Source organism: Polypterus senegalus, chromosome 3 (genome assembly GCF_016835505.1).
Source record: "Polypterus senegalus isolate Bchr_013 chromosome 3, ASM1683550v1, whole genome shotgun sequence".
NCBI classification, from domain to species: domain Eukaryota; kingdom Metazoa; phylum Chordata; class Cladistia; order Polypteriformes; family Polypteridae; genus Polypterus; species Polypterus senegalus.
In genome coordinates, this window is record NC_053156.1 from 274,846,489 (window position 1) to 274,854,422 (window position 7,934).

Here is a 7,934-nt window from a genome sequence, read left to right on the forward strand (position 1 = left end):
GTATGTGTCCGGGTAAGCGCATTCTGCGTTCCGTAAAGTTGTCTTCCAGTGAGCTTAGACCACTCCACTTCAGCACCTTATCATTTATAACTTTCTCTCTGTATGAGATGCCAAGTATTCGTCGGAGGCACTGCTCATGAAAGACATTAAACTCGTGAGTAATCTGTTTCATGTTGCTCCAGGTTTCGTTACCATACATGACAATTGGGATAACAATCATGGCGTACAGTCAAATTTTTAATGCTGTACTAACAGACAAAGATGACAAGACGTGGTGTAAACACCGGAACACAGCAGTCACCTTACCCATCCGACATTTCATCTCCATATCCATGCCACCATCATTTGATATTACAGTGGTCTGTGAATTTGTCACTCTTTATTAGGTAGACCTAACTAAAATGACCTACTATAGCTGTCACGTTACACTATTTTTTATATCTATGACCTCAGGCAACAAGATACAGCACTAAAACAGGCAAGAGAAAAAATGATTACATATTACAGATAACATGCCTAACATATAAACAGAATACAAATGTGTTAGTTAAAATAATACAACCTGATAATAGGCCACCAGGCTTTAAAATAGTGGCACCCACAGGAAAAACAAAACGGCATCACAGCAAAATGTAAAAAAATGACAAGCTTGTAAAATAGTGTTCGGCACGGTGGCACAGTGGTAGTGCTGCTGCCTCGGAGTAAGGAGACCTGGGGTTGCTTCCCGGGTCCTCCCTATGTGGAGTTTGCATGTTCTCCCCGTGTCTGTGTGGGTGTCTGTGATCTTAAATTGTCCCTACTGTGGGTGTGTGTCCTGCGGTGGGCTGGCACTCTGCCCGGGATTTGTTCCTGCGTTGCGCCCTGTGCTGGCTTGGATTGGATCCAGCAGACCCCTGTGACCATGTGTTAGGATATAGCAGGTTGGATAATGGATGGATGGATGGATAGAAGCGTGTAAAATAAGCCAGTATGATGCGGGGAGATTGACTCGAAAGAGGCCCTGAATATTCTGTTGTAACTCCTGTTAAGATGAAGCAATCTGTACCAAAAAAATACGCTCTATACCTTGACGTATGTGTAATCGATTGCATTACATGCGATGCTGGAAGTGGTTTCCATTTTCTGCTAGACACATTTCAAAATGGTGCTCCATGTTCCTGAACGTATCAGCCCGCCTCTCCGGTGGAATAGAAGAAATTTGACATTGGATGTTTTCCTTCAGATCTTCCGCTTGTTCAGATAGACTTTTTTCTTTGAGCATACCCCAAAGGAAGAAGTCTGGTGGTGTCAGATCCAGTGACCATGGTGGCCAAAGCCCCTTTGAAATTACGCTGTTGCCGAAGGAGGACTCAATTTCTGCCATGCTCCTTGCCGATGTGTGACATGTTGCTCCATCTTGCTAGAAGTAACCTTCTGTTAACTCACAATCATCCAGTTGATTCTGACATTGCTTAAATGAATTGGTGACCCAATAGGTTTACAACATGAAGACATGCTGCTCAATACTATACACCACCATCATGATGAGAAGTCAAGTGACTGAGTGAACATATGCACCCAGAAATTTTAAACGGAGGTTAAACATCGAGATTGCTGTCCGGCGCCTACCTCATCACTCAGACACAGGGGCATCCCAGCTTGTTCGAAGCTCCATATACTGAGGAGCACATTGCACGTTGTTTCATTCAGATTGCTTCGTCCTAGCGAGAGATATTACAGAATATTCCAGATTCCATTGGTCCAGATCTAATTATGCAATTTTCATTACGCTATAACTTATTACGTTTATTACATAGAAAATCACCTGAAAAATCCAGGACCATCGAGAAATGTGCAAACTGATGACATGAAGAATCGTCTTTGCACCAAACTGGAATCGTCCCCGCATAAGTCAACGTCATCCAGACAATCTGGATTTGCATAATTAGATCTGGACCACCCTGTACTCGCATATAAGTCGGGTCTTGAAACTCAAAACATCGATCATAAAATCTGACCCCGACTTATATACCTGTTCAAAAATACGACACTTAATAATTTTATTTTTATTATTTATTATATATTCTATTTCACATCAGTTTCTCAGACGCATTGAATTTTGTTGCAGCAGCTCAGTTACCAATTTCTATCGCTACTTCAACAATGTTTAATTTTTTCTTCTGATCGAACGCTCCATCGTAGTTAAGGGATGCTCTTATGATAAAGGTGTATGAGGGTGTGAGATACAAACATCACAAAACAGTGCAAACGTCGCTTCAGAATAGTTTGGGTATCACCGTGTGGTCACGTAGACACAATACATAGAAAACAAAGGCAGTGTGCTCCGTGGTTACTCTCTCAGGTGGGCATTAACATATCATAATCTTTTGGACCAATAGCGTGTGTTTTCCACATTCGACTTATACGACTGACATTATAAAATACCAGTATTTATACAGTAAAAAAAACAAGTCCCAGGAGAACTTAAATGTGAGTATGTACAGAATGTGCACCATTTCTGGCCAAATATTCAAAATCCTTACATATGAAAACCATTGGATTTCATGCATGCATGTTGGAGGACCTCCTCACAGGCTTGATGGAGGCCAGGGCGAGAGGGGGCACTGAGGCTAACGCTCTCTTCTCCTTCTCTCCCCGCATCTCAGAGAAGCCGTCCAGCTCAGGCTCTTAGCCCCGCCCCTTCGGGCCCACACACCATAAGGAAGCCGGGCTGCCCTAGAAGAAGTTGTCTTCTCTCCTGAGTGCAAACCACCAGGCGGAGCTCCCAAAAAATGACTGTGACACTTCTTTCCAAAACCGAGAGCTTCTTTTGTAATTCCATGAATTTTCTTTTCACATTAAAGGTGTGTTTTGAGTTGGACTTCTCACAATTTAGCGGTACAACAAGGTTGGCGTCCCAACTTTTCAACGTTGCTTTCCTGTCATTCTTGCACACGGCCACAACAGATTGCCAGAAATGTAATCAGAAAAAACATAATAGAACAATAAAGTGTAAAGATCATAACAATCTAAAATCGAAAGAGGACAAAGGCAAAAAAGTTATATTTTTAAATTAACAACCAAAAAAAACAAAAAGCCAAATCCCAAACACAAAATCTCAAAACCCAAAACTGAGTAGTCAAAATGAGTGTAAAACAGGCATAAACTGCCGGAGAGCTTAGGTGGAAGTGAGTGCAGGTGCTTTATGAAGCCCCCCGGGCCCGGCCTAATGACAGCACCATTTAGCTAATTAAGGGGCTTGCACACACCCAAACAAGAAACAAAGAGACGTAATTAGCTATACAGGGAATTATCAAAACTAACACAAGAAACTAAGAAGTGGAAAGACGCCCTCAGCAAAAAACAAAACTGAACTAGCCAGAAACGAGACAGAGAAAAACAAAGCAAATAAAACACAAAAAGAACAAAAACCCAGACCTCAGGGTGAAAGCCATACAGACATAAACAGGTGGGCCATATTAGGAAAGTCTGAATTATTGATAAATCAGTTGATGACTCCGGCATGGCATTCAAAGGACTAAATGAAACCATACTCACATTGTAGAAGAGGACATGATGTGCTGTTTACAAATTTGCTGCATGGCGGACGGCAGCCGCAAAATGATTCCTAAACATTGGGGTTGATCTCCTCCCTAGTGCACGTCTGATAAGAAAAAAGCAGCAAGCGATGAGCAGGCCACACGTAAAGATATGTTTTCATAATCGATATGAGAAAAAAAATGAACAGGCAGTAGTCAAGAAAAGCATATAAATGTGTCTAAATGAACAAATAGGGGGCTATGAGAAGGGGGGGGCTGTAAGGATTTATTTTCAGATACAAGGAATAAGCAGGTGCTACACACAAATATGTTTTCGTAAACTCTGCAAATAAGTGATTATAAGTCAGTGCATGCTAACTAACTTTGTTAAACTGTAAAATAAAGATGGAGCAGAAAATAAGGAGGAGAGTACAGAGCTGTTTTCAGAAATTTGCTGAAGGGCAAACAGGTCCAGTTAAAAGCCAATGGTGCTGTCACAAGGTAAACTGGGGGACACATGAGTGTGAGACACAACTATGAGCCTCGCTTCACCTTCCAGCCCAAGAGGGGAGAGGGAGGAGGAGGAGGAGGAGGAGGAGCACTCTGAAACCTGATGGCAACACTTCTGATCCGCCCCTTGAAGCTCCGCCCCTTCCAGTCACCCAGCATTCATTTCACACTGCAATTGTCAGAGCCAAACTGCTCTTTTGGAATTAAAAACTGGCATCATTGCTATTAAGTGGGGACCTCCCTGGACTCCCCAATACTTTAACCTGTGCTGTTTCTTTTATCCTCACAATTTATTTAGACATTTACTGGAGTGGAGTCAAATGGGTGATACACAAGGGTCTCACAAGCTGAGCAACTGACGAAAGAGAAAGGAATACTCCGTCCAAAAAGGATTTTTTTTTATAGGTTACTTACTCCAGTAGCGATGCCACACAAAAGGTTTATTTTTTGTGTTCAGAATGTCCGGCGGAAAGTTTGCTTTCTGTTTTTAGATAAGGGGGAACTATTTCTTTGAGCAGGGAATTGTGGGATGTGGTGTGGATTTGTGGGTATTGTAGTTTATCCCATAGAAGTCAATGGCAGTGTGTGGACAATCAAAGCACAGTGGAACCTTGGTTTGCGAGTAACTTGGTGTACGAGTGTTTTGCAAGGCGAGCTAAATTTTTTACTAAATTTTGATAAACGAGCGATGTCTTGCAATACGAGTAGTATGGATACACTTTGTCTGCTGAGCGTCATGTGATCACAACTGAGCTGATGGTTCTTCTCACTCCTTATCTCTCTCGCTCACGTCTCTCTCTCTCTCTCTCTCTCCTTTCTCGCTTGTGCACGTCTCTCTCTCACTCTCACACAATCATCTCCTATTCTCCGTCGGAGTCTGCGTGCCTCACTCATATAGTCAACATCCGTATGAACGTATACTGTTTACTACAGCATTGTGACTGTGTGTGTGTGTGCACGCACACATGTGTGCTGTGAAGTGCGAGTTCCCGTCTTGCACCCCAAAACACGAAGCTGAGTCTCAGTACTTTAACAACACCAGCTTTATTCAGCTTGAAACAGCAACAGCGCAGTTATTTATAGTAGCGGGATCTTTATAATGTTCCTTGTATCACCCATCGACGGCAGGCGCTTATATAGCATGTCTGTGATCTTTTTGGATGCGCTTATACGGCGAACTGCTACAGCGCTTTGAGACTGCAATTGCTTTGGGACACTCTTCCACGTGTCGTCCTATATGATGGAATCCCACAAGAGTTTAGAAACTCACTCACACCAGCCATGATTCTTTTTAAAGGTAAAGTGCAGGTTAATTTGTTTTAAATTTTTTTACTTTATATTTTGTATTAATCATTTTTATATGAATAGTTTTGGGTTGTGGAACAAATCATCTGAGTTTCCATAATTTATTATGGGGAAATTCACTTTGATATACAAGTGCTTTGGACTGCGAGCACGTTTCCAGAATGAATTATGCTCGCAAACCGAGGTTCCACTGTATACTGTTGATGCTTTACTGAGATTCTACAACCAAAATATTCAACACTAATGTCCACAAAGTCACTGAGACCACTCGTCTCATCCGAAGTCGAACAACTAAAACTCTTGACCATGTCTGTGTGCTAACATGTATCACATTGCAAATATGATCAGCTGTTTGGAGAAGCAAGCTGTATGTAAGGAGGCAGATCTGAAAAACTGAGTGGGCACCATCTATTGTATGTATATATATATATATATATATATATATATATATATATATATATATATATATATATATATATACGTATATACAAGGGATGTTCAAAAAGGGGCATCATGCTGGCTCGCCGTTAGGAACATGGAGGTTGCATGTTCTCCCCGTGTCTGCGTGGGTTTCCTCCGGGTGCTCCGGTTTTCTCCCACAGTCCAATAGAGTAGATCAGCATTCCTGAGCCCTCCACTTTTCTTTATTTTCAGATATTGTATGATCGACACAGGTAAGTTAGTCTCATTTTGTATCTCATTATTGTTTGTCTGCTAACTAAAGAAAAAGAAACAACTAAGGGGTCCGAGTCTTCAAGAGCAAGTCAATTAAAATTAATTCAAAAGAAGTTAATTAGCGGCAAAAACTGGTCATTCATTAAGAAAAGGGTTAGAATGAAAACCGGCAGCCACTGCAGCCCACTGGGACCTGGGGTTGGGGACCCCTGCCATAAAGTAAGCAACATAAAATAGTTCCATTTTTGCATGACATACACACATATTTTATAGCTTCTCATTTGGGATATTCCTGAATTTTTTTTTATTATATGAATCAAGGCAGATTGTTATTTTAGCATGGTATTTAATTTTAAACAGTCACTGTTTGCTTAATTATAATTGAGTCATTAGGCATTATAACTTTAAATTTCTACTGTGTAGCAAATATTTAAACACGAAGTCTGCTCTACAGTATTTCCCTTATGTAAACTTAAATGATGATAACCATTTAAACTAATATTTTAAAACAACTCACATTTTACTGCCTTCTAGGACAATGAAGATGTGCTAATGGTACAGCAAGGTGTCTCAAGCACTGACGCTCCCCAACGGTAACACTTCAGTTTGGCATCTCTTACTCCGCAGGACGCACAGCAAGTGCTGAAGAAAAAGCCGAGTGAAGGAAAGGAAGCTTACAAAGATAAAACAGAAGAAAAAATCACTCAGAATAGCATGAAGGATGTCCTGAAAGGCAATTCAGCATGTAGGTGATAGATGAGGATGTGGACAAAACTAACCCCCTGAATTTCAACATCTCACATCATGAAGACCTTGGAGAGGTTGGTCCTGGATTATATGAGTCCTCTTGTGGTAGACCACCTGGACCCACTGACGTTTACCTCTTGTACAAAGATAGGAGTGGAGGATGGAATTATCAGTCTGCTCCATAAGTGTTAGTCTCACCTGGACAAAATGGGCAGCCCTGTGAGGATTATGTTTTTTGATTTCTCCAGTGCCTTCAATGCCATCCTGCCATCCCTGTTAAGGGGTAAACTCAGAGATATGCAGGGGGATGAGCCCTTGGTGTCCTGGATAATGGCCTATTTGGCTGTCATGAGACTCAAGAGCTGTGTCTCTAAAGTGGATGTGAGCAACACTGGAGCACCACAAGGAACAGGACTGTCTGCTCTTCACTCTGTTCACCTTAGACTGCAAATATAACAGCAGGTCTTGTCACTTGCAGAAATTCTCAGATGATTCTGCATTTATGGGGTGTATTGATAAGGAGGATGAGTAGAGGACTCTGGTAGAGAACTTAGTTTCTTGGTGTAAAGACAATTATCTGCAGTTTAACATCAGCAAAAACCAAGGAACTGGTTATTGACTTTCACCACACCACACAGCTTCCATGTCCAGTCACTATTCAGGGAGTGGCTGTAGAGGTGGTGCACTCCTACACCTCCATATCAATGACAGGTTGGACTGGTCTCACAACACAGAGGAACTACAGAAGAAAGGGCAGAGCAGGCTCTTCTAACTTAGGTGACTGCAGTGCTGTAATGTGGGAAGTGACATCCTTCACATCTTCTGAATCTCTGTGATGGCCACTGCAATTTTCTACCCTGTGGTGTGCTGGGCCAGTGACATCAATTTAAGAGAGACCCACCAAATGAACAAGCTAAGGCTCAGTTATAGAACACAATCTGGACCACTTGGAGTTAGTAGAGGAGGAGAAAGTAAAAACACAACTGAGTGTCATTATGAACAATGCTGCACATCCTCTCTGTGACACACCAACACTGAGGAACTTCAGCCAAAGAATCATTCAGCAGAAGGGTGCCTACTATACTATAATTATCTATCTATCTATCTATCTATCTATCTATCTTATAGTGCCTTTCTATCTATCTATCTGTTATCCTGCCTACTATACTATAATTATCT